This window comes from Canis lupus, chromosome 3 (assembly GCF_003254725.2).
Source record: "Canis lupus dingo isolate Sandy chromosome 3, ASM325472v2, whole genome shotgun sequence".
NCBI classification, from domain to species: Eukaryota; Metazoa; Chordata; class Mammalia; order Carnivora; family Canidae; genus Canis; species Canis lupus.
The window spans coordinates 68,179,902-68,198,154 of record NC_064245.1 but is presented as its reverse complement, the minus strand read 5'-3'; the positions used below and the strand labels follow the sequence as shown (position 1 = coordinate 68,198,154).

Here is an 18,253-nt window from a genome sequence, read left to right as displayed (position 1 = left end):
TATATGTCTCTCTGTGTGTGTATATATATATATGTGTGTATATATATATATATATATATATATATATATATATATAACAGGTCCTATTCTAAATATCATCTGTATATTAAATTATTTAATCCTTACCAATCTATGTTATGGTTCTATTGTTATTCCCATTTTACAAATGAAGCACAGAGAGGCTAAATTTCTGTTGCTTAAGGCCACAGAGCACTTTGCTTTTATTGTGTGTGCATATGAAACAAGCAAGGTGAGCATGGATTTTCTTTAAAGTCTATATATTCATGCATTTACTCAACATTTCTTAAAAGTAGCCACAGTGCACCAAACACTCTTCTAAGTGGTGTGATACAGAGAATAAAGTAAGAAAGAACACAAAGCATGGATTTTTTTTTTCCCCCACACGGAGGTGTCTACAGGATGTGGAGGGGAAGCATGTGCATCTTGGAGCCAGCCTGTCCACGCTCACGCCATGCACCTGGTGTTTACTGACTGTGGGCTCTTCTGCAGGTAACTCAGTCTTCCTATGCCTCAACTCCCTCATCTGTCTAATGGGAATAATCGTAGCACCTACCTTTAAGAGCTGTGCTGAGTAATTAATGAGTAGACACACTTGGAGTTCTTAAACAAAGCCTATCACATGGTAAGGTTTACATTGTGTGATTTTATTTTCTGGAGGGAAAGAGAAGAGAGAAGAGAGAGAGAGACAATAAGTATTTGCACAAATCAGTGTAACAGTGTTTACGTGCTCTGGGATAACCCAAGTGTAGTGAAAAGATACCCCAGAGGTTTGGGTGGCTAACTCCCATGGCTGCCCAGTAGGCCTGCAGAGGTGACCCACGCTCTGGAATAAAGAACAGGATGGGACACTCGTGGATCTCAGGAGAAAGAAATCTAGTACTTACAGATTGAGAGGGAAGAATGCTTCTAGTATCAAGGGCAGAAAGAGCCCCCATGGATTTGGCATGTGTGGAGATGTGAGCAAGATCCTACAGAGCTTGATAAGCTGGAATTTGGATATTATTTCTAAGAGCAATGTGATCCTGTAGGGGAGGCTAAATTTGACCCCTATGCTCTTAGGGTTTTTGGCTGGGCTTGAGAATTATGTTGACATAAAACATATTAACAGGAGAGAAACATACAAATTTATATAATGTAGGCTTTGCAAGGGCACGAGAGCCCTCATAAGGACATGAAGTCTCAAAGAAGCACTTCAGGTTGACTGTTAATCGACCCAACTGGACAAAAAGTAATAAACTATGAAAATGTGACAAGGCAAAGTCACTTACATGAGGGTAGTCGGTGGGTGGAGAAGTTGTCCATGAATGTCCATGAATGTTTGTACAGATTTCTCTCAGGTGCCCACACTCAGTGATAAGAATGCTACTTTGCCTCTGGTTTCAGGAAGACCTCTTCCATGGGGGATTCACTTCCTGCTTTTTGGAAGAAGTGGGAGTATCAGCGCATCCTTTAGGTACTCATTGTTGTTTACATGCCTTTAGCTCAAAACGAAACTGATGTCCAAGGGGCACACTTGGGGGTGACATTTTCTACCATGTTTCAATGTCATCAAAGAGTTTCCATCATGAAGTGACATCATATGATTTACCTTTAAAATAGTCTCTTGGATTGTCTTCAGAAGAGTGGCCTGCCGGCAGGCAATAGTGCTGGCAGGGAGAGTGAGCAGGGGCTACTGCTCTGGTCCAGATGTGAGTTGGTGGGGACTTTATTTACGGTGATTAAGAGTGGAGACTGAGAAGTGGATGGATTTGAGGTATGTTTTGGGACTCACCTTAGCAGGACTGCTGATGACATGGGCCAGATCAGAGTACAGAGAGGGAACCAGACTATAAATTATCTATGACTCCTAGATATGTGAATGGCAACTGACCAGATGGCGGTGCCTATCACGAAATGTGGAATACTGGTTACTGAGCCCTTTCGGGGGAAATAGTCATGTGTTCTCCTCTGGGTGTCTTAAAATTGCCATGACTATTAGAAATTCAAGGAGAAGGGGGTGCCTGGCTGGCTTAGTTGGGAGACTTGATCTGATCTCAGGGTTGTGAGTTCAAGCCTCACATTGAGTGTAGAGATTACTTAAAAATAGAATCTTAAAAAAAAAAGAAAGAAATCCAAGGGGAAATGATGAATAAATAAGCAGTCGATGCAAAGGCTAGAAATCCAGGAATGTGCTAGGCAAGGGGTATAGTTTGCAATTCATCATCATATAGATGGCCTTTAAGGCACCAATATAGACAAAACCACTTAGAGAAGGTGTGTGGATGAGAGGCGGCAGGGCTGAACACTGAGGCTTTACATTTAAGGGAAATCAAAAAATACATTCCTTGTTCCCCTCCTCAGGGGTAATGACTAGTATAAATCTGGTACAACTAGTGCAAATCTTTCAAAGTCATGTTAAAATAATTGGTATTGCAATATTTCATACATATGGAATCTTTATGGAGAATATTATAAGTATATCAAAGATAATATATGTTAAGAAATAAAACTTTCCTTCCCAGGAAGGCATAACCCTAAGGCTCAACGTGAGCTGTGATTCTCTATTGTGTTTGAAGCAATGTATTGAGTTTTACATTGTTTTGAATATCATTTAAGTACCATCCTGCATGTTATTTATAGCCTGTCTTTTTCACTCTTCATGTCTGTCTGTGAGATGAATTTCCATTGAGGTCTAGAGATGTAATGAATCCTTTTTTTTGCTGTATAATATTCCCCTTTCTCTCCCACTACTTTTGCTCCATTATCATATTAATAGATATTTGAGTTTATAACAAACAATATGGATGGGGGCATCCTATTCTGACACATTAAGCAAAGTTTATCTAGGAACAAAATTGCTGGTTCACTATATATTTGTACCTTATACTTTTACAGATAATGCTAAATCGCTCTCCAAATCAAACATACCAATTTATGCTCATACCATTTGTGTCTGGGAGTTCACACGGCTTCCCATCTCTACCAGACCTTCTAATTGTCAGACTTTACATTGCTTGCCAATTTAGGAGGTGTAAAATGGTATCTTGTTGTGATTTTTAGCTTGCTTTTCTCACATTACTAATGAGGTTGATCATCTTCGCTCTATTTTTTTTTTTTTTTTTTTTTTTTTTTTTTTTTTTTTTTTTGGCTGATGTGTTCATTTTTTAGCAAAATAGCTCTTGATGTTTTGGGCCATTTTTCTGTTAGGTAACTTTTGTTTTTTTCACTGATTCCAGGAATTCTTTATAAAGGTCACATGTGTGGTGAAAACTGTTCGAAGTTTTTTTTTTTTTTTTTCCCTGCTACTATCTTTGTTGATGGTTTATTTTAATAAAATAAACAAAGCTTTTATATTTTATGTAATTTATCAGTCTTTTTCTTACTGCTTCATGTTCAGAAACATTAAATGCAGTCCTTATTTATGAGCTCTTACTGGCATAATAATAATGATATTTTCTTCCAAAAGTTAGAAGAATTTTCCTTCATAAGGGCTGGGAAGAATCCTTTTCCTCTTCTTTCTGCTCAGCTGCAAGACAAGTCACATTAACATTGAGGTTGGATTTTTTTTTTTCTTGTCTGAGCTGTTCACTGAGAATGTGGCCCTCTAAAGTTTTGGGTTTCTGCACTCATTCTTTTTCAGCTGGTCACTTACAGCAGATAAAGAGTCTTGCCTCTGTCACCTGTGGGCATCATATTCAATAGGAGGCTCACAATTACCAGGGATTAGACAACAACTGTACAGCTACCAGCTTTACTGACAACTCATCACTCGAGATTCAGGATCCTACTCTATCTTGAACCCAGAGTGTCTGCCACCAGCTAGACTCCAAGACTTGATCTTGTACCCACTGCGTGTACCCACTGACCTTTGTCCCAGATTTTCCTTAAGCTCTTGTTTCTAGTTTATCTCTTAACTTAAGCAAAGGACTCTACACACCTGACATCCCATTATGGAAAACAAAACCACCCCTCCAGCAACAACAACTGCCCAGAGGAAAGGCTCTAGTGGCCCAGACCACTGAGACCAGTTTGAGCTAAAGGCCCCACCTCATGTCTGAGCAAATAGACCATGGAGTGACTTCTAGAATGATCAACCTCTACCTTCACTTCATGATAATACTAAAAGCTCTACAAGGAGGAGCACAAGCACACATATATAGTGTGTATAGGCATATTTCCTATGGCATATGCACAGTCTTATGTCCACCTCTACATACAATCACAAGGCATCCCTATCAAAATATCTACCCTACATAAAAGCAACCCATGACCCTTGCTAGAAGAGTCACAGCTTTGGAAGTCATTCACTGTGATCTCCTTATTTGCTACAAATAAAGTTTTCTTTGTGCAACAACCCTACCTGGTGTATCTTTGATTCACCAAGGAGAGAATTCATGTTGGTTCAGTTACAAGAAAAATTCTAGTATTTTCTGGCAATCTCAATTATTCATTTAAATAGATTAAGATATATACTTTCCCATAAGTTTTGTTTTTTAGCAAGAAACTACACCTTTGTTTCTTTCAAAGGATCTCTAGATCATCATTTTGATAGAAACGAATGTCTCATGACTATTTTTATAATCTGTGTGGTAGAAAATACACGGTTTACTTATTTACTTGCTTACGTAACTTTAAAAAAATATTTATTTGAGAGAGAGAGAAAGAGAGAGCTGGCAGCAAAGAGGGGCAGAGGGAAAGGGAGAGAATCTCAAACAGACCTGGTGCTGAGCACAGAGCCCAACCCAGGGCTTGATCTCAGGACCCGGAGATCCTGACCTCAGTGGAAATCAAGAGTCAGAAACTCAACTAACTGAGCCACCAAGGCAGCCCCTTGCTTATGTAACTTTTAAAGGATGCTTTTTCACTAAAAGTATGTTTTTAGGATCTATCCACTCATGACTGTGGTTCATTACTTTAGCTGCTGAATATTCATTATATTAAATTAATCCCCAAATGTGCAGAATCTTAGTGGAAAAATTTAATGGAAAACAAGAGAGTCCTTTGAAAATACATAAACAGACATATTAGAATAAATGAATTTCAGTCTCTGCTTCTAGATTGATCTATATACCTACGTAGAGTAAACTTACCACATTGTGAAAAAACATTGTTTTATTGCATTGCTGGTGTTAATCATAAGCCCCTCACCCTCATTAAATCATCAATCTTGTTTCCTTGTTTTGTTTCTTCATGATTCATGATAGGAGTAAATCTATAGGACCCAGTTACTACTGAGTATTCTTTTCAAACACAAAATTTTCTCAATCACTCTGCCTGAAATATCTTTGAGGTATTTTTTTTAAAGGACTAGGAAATTTTCCTTTACTGGCTCAGTCTTCATGGATTGTATTTTCTGTGTGTGTCAGCCAATGATGCATATCAACCACTCCAAAACTAGAGGTGTAAAACCACATAATATTGATCTTAACAATACTGTTGGCTGGAGAGATGTTTCTTCTGGTCTGATTTCTGCTGGACTCTCTAATGCATTGGTGGTTAGCTATGCGACAAGCTGCTGTCTGGAGCTAAGACGGTCATATTTGTATTTCTGGCAGTGGTTGGCTGGCAGCAGGGATGCCTTGGTTCTCCTCCATACAGTTTCTCTTGCTCCAGCAGGATGACTTAGGCTCCTTCATATGGCAATTTCAGGATTCCAAGAACAGAAACTGGGCAAGCCCTAAAACACAAATGCTTTTAAAGTTATGCTTGAGGCATTTTGCTTGTGCCCCATTAACCAAAGCAAGTCACATGACCGATTCGAATTCAAGGGATGGAGAAACACACGCCACTCCATCACAAAGCAAAGCAGAGACATTCAGGCTCAGGGAGATCTTTGTGGCCAGTTTTGCAGTCTATCACAATTATGATCTGCTATTTTTGTTTTATTCATTATTTCACACATTCTGGAAATAATAAAGCTGTGGCATTGTTACACATGAAGACCATTCTGCAAAAAAAAAATGGAGACTGGTTTCTTTGAAATATCTTCTGTGGGGGTGTTACAGAAGAATAAGCCCTGTGGTTTTGGTTACAAAAAGAATACTCCCAGGGTTTAATGCTGGTGGGAACTCTCTCCCTCATTACCCATAAACCATTTGTTTCCTATGTCACCTCAAATGTCCCCACCTCTTGATCCCATCCCCTGTTGCATATCAAGTTGGGATCATGGTCAGTCTGCGGGCTGTCTCACTTGATTCTGTGGTTCTACTGACTTTCACTCAAGTTAGATGGGCACTGTCTTGGAACTGGAGTTAATGCCTCCAATTCTCTGATAAAACAGTTAAAATAACAGCCCCTAAAGAGGGTTCATAGATATTCTTCCATTGCCTTTTTTTTTTTGAGTTTTTATTTTAACTCCAGTTAACATATAGTGTTATCATAGTTTCAGGTGGACACTATAGTGATTCAGCACTTCCATACATCATGCAGTGCTCATCACTACAAGTGCACTACTTAATCTCCATCACCTATTTAACAGGGTTTGTGTTTCTAATTAAGATGTTTTCTAGATTATTCTGGATTGCATATGTAACTTTTTATTAACCAGAACTCCATACTGCATTTTTACAAGAAAACAAAACAATGCAGAAAACAAATAAACAAAAAAAAACCACTATAAATGTTCTAAGTGCCAGGAAATTTATACATAATATATTTCATCTTTGTTATGCCAATTACTCACAAGAAAGCCACATCTAAGATGTTACATAATTGAATTAAACCCAGAAATAGTGGTTTCAGATTCAGCCTTACCAATTAATGGCTAAGAAACCTATCTGAGCTTCAAATATTTCATCTATAAAATAATGCTGTTGATATGCACTTCAAAATGTTACTGTAAATATAAAATTAGATCATATATGCGGGGAAGCTGTGTAAAATCAGGAGTAAGACATTTATAATCCTGAGAGTCAGGGTGGTTCAGTGGAAAATGATAGAGACCTGGGTTTATAACCAGTTTAGCTGCTTTCTAATTAGAGTGGAAGAGGAGAAGGAAAGAGGAGGAAAAAAGGTATGTGTCCCTAATTTTTAACTCCAAGTTCAACTTTCAGGCAGTATAGTCCTCCAGGTAGAAGGTGAATTTAGGATTAATGAGACTTTAAAAAAAGTGACTTTTTCAAAGAAATTAAATACCTAGTTTCCAGTCCTTGGACTAAAGTACTTTCAAATTATCTCCAAATTAGGATAAATTCCTAATCCTGCTTTAAAGGAAATACAAAAGCGTTCATTTTTAGTCTTGTGCTGTCTGCCTTACCAACAGACCCAGGACTGTGAGCAGAGAGGACGGCCTCACCGATGGAGCATACTCCTTTGGTTACATGGATATCAGAAGTATCACTGGATGCTAGCCTGTGAGTGCACGGATGACTCCTCACCCTATCTTTCAGATTTACCTAACAGATATTTTCTTGTTCATTAACCATTCATGAACATTTTTCCAAAGGCACATTGCATTATTCGTACACAAATAGGTGTTCAGGAACTCTGTAACTGTCAATGTTTAGCATGATCTGATGTGGAATATACTCTGGCTATTCAAGAATCAAGGTTAAAACATGTTTCCCATCTAAAAGAATGATTTGTGGAAAACGAAAAGTTTAGCTTTCTTCTATCAATGTCAGTGTAAGGATATCTTTGTTTCAGGTTGAAAAATATAAAACATGCTATTTCTGGTAGTAGCTCACACACACACATAATACGTGTATAGATACCTGTATAATTTTATGAAGTGTAATAACTTTGGCCAGTTAATATCTTCTATTTACCTTTCATTAAAGCAAGCAACAAAGAAATCTACCCCTTATTGTCAAAGTATCATCCCTATATTTTTTTACGAAGAGTCTGGGAGCAAAGATGGTAAAACTAGGAATAGCCAGAGGAAAAAAAAAAAACCGCCTATACTCACTACCACTCAGTCTTCCTTTTTGCCAAAAGCAGTCATGTAATAACTTCAATTAAACTTTCAATGAACTTCAACTGAGAGCCTTCCTGAAGGCCTTCTCCTATAGGAACAATGCATGGTACCATAAAACAACTTTTCTTTTACTTTTTTCTTTTTTTTTTTTAAATTTCTTTTCTCTCTCTCTCTCTCTCTCTCTCTCACTCTTTAGAGTAAAAGAGCAAATCAAGTGATTGGCATTCAGTGAGAGAGGAACCACCTTACCTGCAACAGGCCACTTCATTTCTCAATACGATTATTTTTGTAATTACTTTTTTTTTTTGAGGGCGGGGGGAACCTATATTCTCAGTAACAACAATTGCATTGGAAAACTCATTATAGATCCTCATTCTTTCAGTAATTTAGGCTGTGAGTTGTATTCATAAAATTATTTTCTGCCAGAAAAAAAAAGTGCTTCTAGCTGCATGCTTCATTTTCAGAGCAATAACTATAGAGAGATTGACTTCTCCTAATTTCTCCCAGAATGCAATGAATTCAGATGCTCTAAGGAATTGGACTGGATTCATTCTTATTGAAATTAGGGAACGTAATGAGGAATTTTACCAGCTACCTGGTGTTGACACAAGACTCAAAAGAAGTGGCTAGAGAAAAAGAATGTCATTGATGCCTTCATTTGAGAAATGTGCAGGAAGTGCTGGGCCAAGTCTGCAGAGGGATGGGATGATCCTCCCCCACTACCGCCCAGCAGAGTGTTCTAGCAGGACATCATGCACTTCCTCAGGCATCTCCACTGTCTCCATCTGCAAACTGCAGGTTTCTTCCTCTTGTAATCTCCTCCTTATAAATCTGTGGTACTACAGGCAAACTCAGGTCCCTGTTCCCACCCATTGCTAAGATATACTTCATCAAATTATTCAATTCTTTTGAATGAGACATATTTCCCTGAACTGAGCCTTCTGCCTTTATGCCAGAATAAACCCTGTCTACAATGATGAGCTCCCTGGGAGAAGAATGTTTTGTCTAATGAAGTTAACTGTATGCATTAATAAATTCTGAGTGAAACAATGACTGCCTTTACATTCTAGGCTTTTTAAAAGTAATGACTTAGGATATTCCGTGTGTAAGCCAGAAAGCTGATCAACTTGTTAAATCAATTTATTTAAAAAGATTTTCTTTTCTTCTGCTAAAATTGTTATTGTGTATGATGAGGAGGAAACTATTGTCTACAATTTTCCATGAATTTGATATACATCTCATTTTAAACAAATTTACTTCATTTTTGGAGCAGTTTTAGGTTTCCAATGAATTGAGAGGAAGGTGTAGAGATTTCCCGTATGCCCTCTGTCTCTGCAGGTGCAGAGCCTCCCCTTTATTAATATCTCTCACCAGAGTGATACATTCATCACCAAGGATAGATGAACAGACACATCATAATCACTTGGCATCCAACTGGGGCCCACTCTTGGTGGTGCACATTCTATGAGTTTTTTGACAAATGCCTAATGACATATATCCACCATTATGACATCATGTAGACTATTTTCACTGCCTTACAAATCCTCTGTTCTCTGCCTATTCATCTCTTCCCTTCCACTGCTGGGAACCAGTGATTTTTTACTATCTTCATAGTTTTGTCTATTCCAAACAGTCATAGAATTGGAGCCATACAGTAGGTAGCCTTCTCAGATTGGCTTCTTTTTCTTAGTAATATGCACTAAGATTCCTCCTTTTCATGGCTTGAAAGTTCGTTTCTTTTGATTTCTCAATAACATTCCACTATCTGGATGTAGTGCATTTTATCCGTTCACCTACTGAAGGGCATCTTGGTTGCTTTCAAGTTTTGGTGATTATGAATAAAGTTTCTATAAACATCTGTGTGCAGGCTTTTGTGTGAGGTAAGTTTTCAACTCCTTTGAATACATACCAAAGAGCACAGTTGTTTGGCAGATTCCTATAAAACTAAGTACACTGTTTAGTTTTGTAGGAAGCTGCCAAAATATCTTCTAAAATGTCTGTATCATTTTCATTCTCACCAGCAGCATATGAGAGTTCTTGTTGCTCCACATCCTCGTCAGCATTTGGTGTTGTCAGTGATCTGGATTTGGGCCATTCTAATAGAAGTATAGTAGTACACCATTATTTTTTTAATTTGTATTTCTCTGATGATAGAGAATGGAAAATATATTTTATGTGCTTATTTACTATATGTATATACACATAAACTATACTATAGATACTATACTACATATATGCACTGAACTGTATATTATATATATTATATATGTGTGTGTATATATATATACATATATATAATATTTATAAGCACACACCTTAGGCATCTCCACTTAATTTTTTTTTCCTTTGATGAAGTGTCTGTTATGGTCTTTGGTACATTTTTTTAAATCAGGTTGTCCAAAATCTCATTTTAATTCCCGTAACATATACAGCACATACTAAGATCCTCATTTTATAGCCTAGGAAATTCAAGTGGAGAGAGGTTAAGAAATATCTCCTGGTGACTCAAAATCAGAATTCAAATTCCTTCCTGAGAAGGCTTGATACTCATATTCTGTGGCTTTAATCAGATTGTCTTCTAGAAGAGATACTGAGAATTGTCAGAGACAATTAACCCTAGTACCTCTGTATTGCCCCACTCATGTCAGCTCATGTCACTGCTGCTTGTTGATTATCTCATAGATTCTCTCCTTGGCCCCTTTATCCCACTATTACTGAATTAATTATGTCTGAGGTGGGAAGTACTCATGCTGCTTCTATTACTCCCTCATGGACACAATTACTAATATTATTATCATTAGGCTGACTAGGTTCAGAGATTTGTTTTCAAATTGCTACCCTTGAAAGTTAAGTCCCTACCTTTTACCCCAACCTGGACACAAGGGTCTTGTTATGTATAGACAGATTTATCACACTCACTGCCAACCTAAATTTCTAGGTATTACTAGTTGTCTAGGTTAAGATGGTAGCTGATTTGCCACGAGTGATTGATTGACCCCCTTTCACCCTCCAATAAATATTTCCCTCAGAGACACTCAAATAACATAATTATTGAAAACGTGTAACTGTGGATAATAGAATCTACATGCCAAATTCCAGGGGATGGTAGTTTCTTAGGACACCATTATCTGTAAAGATCCTTTGAGAAGCACATTCTTGGATCTCTGCCGATGCTCCCAGCTTTGAACCAAAGCATGATAAGGGCATGGTGATGAATCCAGCATCCCTATGGTCCCTGCCACTTGAGTTTTTCCTTGGTGGGTCTATTCTATCAGCTCAGTGTGATGCAGGGTCCTGGCCTAGAAACACCTTGAGCTTTTAGCTCTAATTCTTGATCTTAGCCCTGCGAAAAACATTTTTTCAAATATTCTATTTCCTTTGATGCATATGAGACAAGCCTCGGTGTTGTCAGAATTACACTTATCCCAAGGAAAGACAATGAGAAATAAAAGCACAGGACAATGTGAGAAGTTCACCTATAAAGACAGGTTCCCCTATAATTTCAAAGATCTTTCACATTGCCTCTTCTCCTATTTGTTATTTCCTAGGTAAAAGGTGGGTCTTTAATTGGTTTCACCCAGGAGTGGCTCCAGGGACTAGACTTTGAGTGAAAGGTTTTATTTGGAAAGTTGGGACATGATTCCAGGAACCATAGTAGGGAAATGAAAAGGTTAGACAAGGCAGGGAAGGAAGCAAATAAAAGATATGTTCTCCATCAAATTATCTTGTGGACAAGCTGAGCTCAGCCTTGCCAGGAAACCTTGGGACACAGTGTAGAACATACCCTTAAGTCATCCTGCCTAGGGTAGAAGAGGTTGGACTTCTCATCCTTCAGTTGCCACTTGTCAATGGTGGAGACACACTGACAGGGACATACCTGTCAGTACTGCTGTCCTACAGTGGAGGTCTTTAAAAAAGCCACAGGTAGAGAGTCCTTAATGTCTTTAGTAGGAGACTGTTGGCAGATACTGGAATGATGAGAGCCAGGAGGAGGTGGGCAGGATACCAATAAAATCTGTTATAATTGTTGTGTTACAAACTAAACTGAAACCTCAATTCTGGATGTCCTGCCACTTTTGGGAGGTAGTTTGAGAAGCAAATGGACAAAAAGCTTGACACCATAGAAGACCATCCTAAGTCTGAAACCCAGCTCTGCCAAATAAAAGACCCTATAGCCCTGGGGAAATTACTTAATGTCCTTGAGCCTTTGTGAGGGATAACAATAGTTATATCTTTATGTGATTATTCCTTCTGTGTGATGGTGAGGTTGTAAAGCATATGCTCCAGACACTGCCGAGGCTTTTCCAGCAGTTCCCATTTCCAATTGGAAAACCACTCTTTTCCCCCAGGTGATCAATTACAGCATAGCCTTGCTGTAATTGTTGATTTGGACATGACATCTCATACCATCATTTCCTAAAAAGGAAGTATTTGTAACCTTTAACATCAACAGAAAAGCCACAGAATAAGAGGACCTTATTCTGTCAGGACCTTATTCTGACCTTATTCTGGCATTTGTACAACACAGATGTTATATCCTGACTCAAATTTCCCACTCTAGGGGGAGGACAGGAACCTCAATGCTTAGCATTTCATGGTGCTAAGAATGGAAGAGAATATTTCAGAAGTTCTTGAATCAGAAGACTGAATTAAGAGCAGAGTGGTGAAGGAGTGGATAAGGGTGGGAGATGGTCTAAAGAAAGGTTTAGGTCAGTAAACAAGAGAAGAAAACCTGAATTTCTCACTGAGGCCAATAACAGGACACAAACATTTAGAGTATGTAATGTGATGGGTGGAGGCAAATGGCTGTCAAGGAGAGCAGAAAAATGTGCCTTGGGGGAGGACCTTATTCTGTCTGGTTCGTACCTGTATGTACCAACATCTAGAATAGTACCCAGAATACAATGTAGTTCACATAATTATTGGATGAATTAATAAATCATTGAGTCCTCTGAGGCTTTACTCTATTGAGATATTTTTGGAAGGACAAATATTGCAAAAATGTGCCAGGAATAGAGCTACTGCTTGCAAAAGCAGCAGATGTTCCCTCAGACTTTTTTTTTTTTTTACCTCACCCACAATTGTCTTCCTAGACAACAGCAAATTGATCTTCTTATCAGTACTTAAACAAATCTGACACTTCATTATCTCTGTCCATGCACTCTGTGTTCCCATTGCTGGAGACTTTCCTTTCTTTAGATTATTTCAATCCTTTCTTTTTTAAATTTATTTATTTTTATTTATTTTTTATTGGTGTTCAATTTACCAACATACAGAATAACACCCAGTGCTCATCCCATCAAGTGCCCCCCTCAGTGCCCGTCACCCATTCACCCCCATCCCCCGCCCTCCTCCCCTTCCACCACCCCTAGTTCATTCCCCAGAGTTAGGAGTCTTTATGTTCTGTCTCCCTTTCTGATATTTCCCACACATTTCTTCTCCCTTCCCTTATATGATTATATGTAATGTCTGACCAATAACCCCTGTCCTTAAGTACTTTCATGTCTCCAGAATGCCTTTGAATTGTATGAATATATTGAATTGATTTATTTTCAGCCTCTTATGCTGAACACACACACACACACACACACCTGGTCTGGTCTAAAAAAGTCTTCTATTACTTCTCTAGGTGATGAGCTACCCATCCATCATCATCTTGGAGAAGATGTTCTCTTCATCAATTCCTCACAGAATTAATCTTGTCTGACTTTGCACCCTGTGGCTTTTTATGTACATCTCTGTTAGTAGCACTTATTATCTTGTGACTTTACTTTTGCTTTTTAAAAGTTATAACAAGAATCAAATATATATATATATATTTATGTACATGTACTGCAAATGTAAAATGTAATCTATAGAAGCAACATCTACCTTTAGGTCTGGAAATGAATCATGTCAAGAAAGAGCTAAATAAATGGAGAGACATTCCATGTACGTGGATAGCAACACTCAATATTATCAAGATTTTCCAAACTTGATCTATAGATTCAACATCCCAATATAAAGATCAGGAACTTACTTTGTGGATCAATATCAACAAACTGATTCTAAAGTTTATATGGTGAGAAAAAGACCCAGAATAGCCAACACAGTATTGAAGGAGAAAAACAAAGTGAGAAGACATACTACCCAGCTTCAAGACTTCTGTAAAACTACAGTAATCAAAACAGTGTGATATTGGCAAAAAATTGAGAGATCAATGATACAGGATAGACAGCTCAGAATAAACTCAGACAAATATAGGGAATTCTACAGAGAAAGGATTGTCTTTTGAACAAATGGTGCTAGCACAACTAGACATCTACATTAAAAAAATAAGAAGAAAAGAAAATACCTAGACACAGAGTTTATATTCTTCACAAAAAAATAGGTCATAGACCTAAATATAACAGGTGAAAATAAAATTCCCAGAAAATAATAGAAGAAAATGTAGATTATCTTTGGGTTGGAGATGATATTTTAGGTACAATACCAAACGCATGATTACTGAAAGAAAAAAAAATGAGTTGGACTTCATTAAAATTAAAATATTCTATTCTGCCAATGACACTGTTAAGAAAATGAAAAGAGAAGCTAGGACTTGGGAACAAACCTTTGAAATACATATTTTGTATATTTTGTAAAGGAGTATTATCTAAACAAAGAATCATATCCATACAAAGAGCTCCCAAAACGCAACAGTAAATAAGAACCAGACAACCCAAATAAAAATAGGTTAAAGATTTGGACATCTCACTGAAGAAGACATACAGATGACAAACAAGCATATGAAAATATATTCAACATCATATGTCCTCAGGGAATTTCTAATTAAAATAACAGTGACATGCCACTACATACCTATTAAAAAGGCTAAAATCCAAAATATTGGCAACACCAAATGTTGGCAAGGAACTCTCATTCATTGTCAGTGGGAATTCAAAATAAGTTTGGCAGTTATTACAAAACTTATCATACAATAAGCATACTTTTACCAGACAATTCAGTAATTATGTTGCATGGTACTTACCCACATTAACTGAGAGCTTATGTTTGCACCAAAATCTGTGCACAAATGTTTATAGCAGCCTAAGTCATAACTGTCAAAAGTTGGAAGCAATCAAGATACCCTCTAATAAGTTAGTGCACAAAGTGTGGCACATCCAGACAATGGATAATTATTTGAGATAAAAAGAAATGATTTATGGGGCCACAAACAGACATGAAGGAATCTTACATGCTTATCGTTGAGTGAAAGAAACCAACCTGAAAAAGGCTTCATTCTATGATTCCCACTATATGACATTCTAGAAAAGGCAAAAACTATAATGACTAAAAAACGTAGTCATTGCCAGGGGTTGAGAGGAGGGTTGGAAGGATAAATAGGTAGAACATAGGGAATTTTTAGGGCAGTGAAATTATTCCATATGACACTGAAATCGTAAATATATGTTAGTATCTATTTATCAAAACCCATAGAACATAAGAGTGCACTCTAATGTAAATGATGGACTTTAGTTAATAATAGTATTTCCATACTGTCTCACTGAGTGTAATAAATGTACTACACTATTGCAAAATGTTAATGATAAGAAAAACAGGGTAGCAGTGGTGAGGGGTATATAAGAACTCTCTATACTTTCTGTTCATTTGTTCTGTAAATGTAAAACTGCCCAAAGAAAATAAATTCTATTAATAAAACCTACCAAATAATTCACCAAAATAAGTATATTAAACAAACAAATCAGGCATGCCTTTATGGTCTGAAGCTTGAATAAATGAGTCCTTGGAAAATTGACATTGTATATATTATATCATTTGTAAAAGTCTTACATGTTTAGGAAAGCAAAAAAGAAATTAAAATTCTTATAAAACACCACTACCCAAACATAAGTGCCATTACATTTGGTGAATATTTAAGAAATGAGTATTATGTATTTCTTGGGCCACTATTTCTTTATGATGTTTAATTGGATGTGATCATATCTTGTTGGAGTGTGGGTATCCTGAAATCCAGGGTGTCTTTGATTCTTCTAACATTCATTTCATAGTACCCTGTGTGTAGTCCTTGCCAAACCTGTTATTTTAGTTAATCCATTCATTAATCAGTGGGTCAGCCTTCCATGAGGACAATGAAGTCGAAAGAATGAGTCAAGTCTGATCCCAGCCACTACCCTTTTGGTGTGGCTATGGACTGGACAGTTGACTCCTCTAAGCCTCCATCTCCTCTTCTGTAAAATGGGTAGTTATTAAAGCAGACACATCAACCTGTTCACAGCACATAGAATGATTCTCAAATTTTGCCTCCATACCATTCTCTTAGCTGAATCAAGGGCTAAATCGTGCAGCTGGACTCTTGCCAACCCAGTAAAATAGGTTTATTTTGACTCTGCATTTTAGTTTAAGCTGCTCTTTCTGACCGAACAAGCCCCAGAGTTGAAGACTTGCTATTTATAAACAACGTGACTCTTTTTTTATTTTTGCAGAGACTATTTTTAGCTTTAGCTAAATCACGAAGATTTAGTGTTTGTTAAAATAAATTCATGCAGCAGAGATTTTTAACTCCAAAGTGGGATGCAAAATCATTTCCCAAAGAATAAAATCTTGCATTTTTAATTTTTCCTTAAGTGATTAAAAAAAAACATAGATAACTAGGTTATCTACTAAAATGTTAGAACTGTGAAGGACTTAAAAACTTATTGGGTCCGCCTCCTCTGTTTAAGGATGTGGAAATTGAGTACCAGAGGGAAACAATGTTCAAGGTCACATGGCTCTCTAATGTCAGAACGGAGATCTACACCACAGTGCCTTAGTCGGTTTCATCAAAAATAAATAAATAAATAAATACTCCAATGTAACAATTCATAAGGTATCATTGATAAATCATGTGCAAATGTACAAATTCTTGGTCCCAGTGGAGGAAGATTTCTTAAAACTAAAACCTCTGAATTAGCATCATTTTCTTAAACATATAGCTTTAAAGTAGGTATAAGTTGAAATATATATACGTATGGTGTTTCCTTGAAATTTTGTTTCCACACAGAGAAGTAAGGGTACAAGTGTTCTAGCCATGTTGGGCATTTCCTTCTGTATAGACATTCTCTGTTCTTCTAAGTGAATGCTGGACTCAGGCTTCTGCTTGTATTGTGGGAGGCATAGACCAGTCTGGATCTAGACACTGTCACAAATGCACTCTCTCATGCTTGTTTCTCTCTCTGTATTCATTTTTCCAATCCCTGGTCAGTGAAACTTTTTACCACAGTGTGAATGGTGAGTGCAAAGATGTAAGTTTGATGTTATGTGGGGAGAAAGCTACTCTAGTCTTAAACTAGATGAGACTGAATGTCCACATGGTTCATCTGAGCTCACTCAAATCTACCTGTTGCTTGAGACAAAGATCCAGCTGTTAGTAAAGTGTTACCTTGCCTTTTACTTGCCTTCCTATTCTCTCCAATGGCCTGCAGGGAGCAGAGGTGGCTGATAAAAGCAGGATATTAGTATTCCTGGGTCCCCTGGACTGACTACCTCTTCCATCATAACAGCATCTCCTACCTACATTGCATCTGTTAGATCTTTGATAAGGAGCACCTTTCATATACCACCTTCTACTTGAGCTGTGTTGTACACATTCTTTCTAATATTCAACAATACTGTAAAAAATAAAATCTGAGATTAAAGAATGAAATTCTACCTCTCTAGACTGTTAAGTCTTCCTAATATTAATGGTTAGAAACAAAAGGTGACATCAAAGAAGGTGATAAATTGCATTTATCATTCAACCAGTACCACTGACAATCCTAACAACACATCTTAAAAATGACATTACAACAGTCCCCCTTCATTTGTGATTTCACTTCCCATGATTTCACTTCCTCTTGGTCAAGCATGTTCTAGAAACAGATGATTCTCCTTCTGACATACTATTAGAAGGTCAATAGTAGCCTAATGCTACATCACAATCCCTACATCATTCACATCCCTTCATATCATATGTAGACATCTTATCATCTCCCATTATAACTATAAGAGGAGTATAGTAAAATAAAGTATTTGAGAGAAAGAGAGAGAGCACATTCATATAACCTTTATTATTAGATTTTGTTGTAACTGTTCAATTTTATTATTCATTGTTGTTGTTAATCTCTTACTGTGCTTAATTTATAAATTAAACTTTATCTTAGGTATTTATATATAGGAAAAACACTACTATGTATATATAGAAAGATATAAACATTATATCTCTCTCTCTATATATATCTGTGGAGATATAGATAGATGGGTAGGTAGATAGAGTTTGATATTATCCATGGTTTCAGGTGTTCTCTGAGGTCTTGGAATATATCCCCCATAGAAAAAGGG

General features: G+C 37.2%; 1 long non-coding RNA gene across 1 annotated transcript in view; it reads left to right on the top strand.

Moving 5' to 3' along the window:
* The window catches only part of LOC125754887 (uncharacterized), a 34,436-nt gene extending 18,775 nt beyond the window's left edge, over nucleotides 1-15,661 (top strand). The window contains exons 2-3 of the long non-coding RNA XR_007409931.1: nucleotides 7,262-7,352; nucleotides 13,545-15,661. This is a non-coding gene — a long non-coding RNA (uncharacterized LOC125754887). The remainder of the gene's footprint in view (nucleotides 1-7,261; nucleotides 7,353-13,544) is intronic.
* The last annotated feature ends 2,592 nt before the right edge of the window (nucleotides 15,662-18,253 follow it).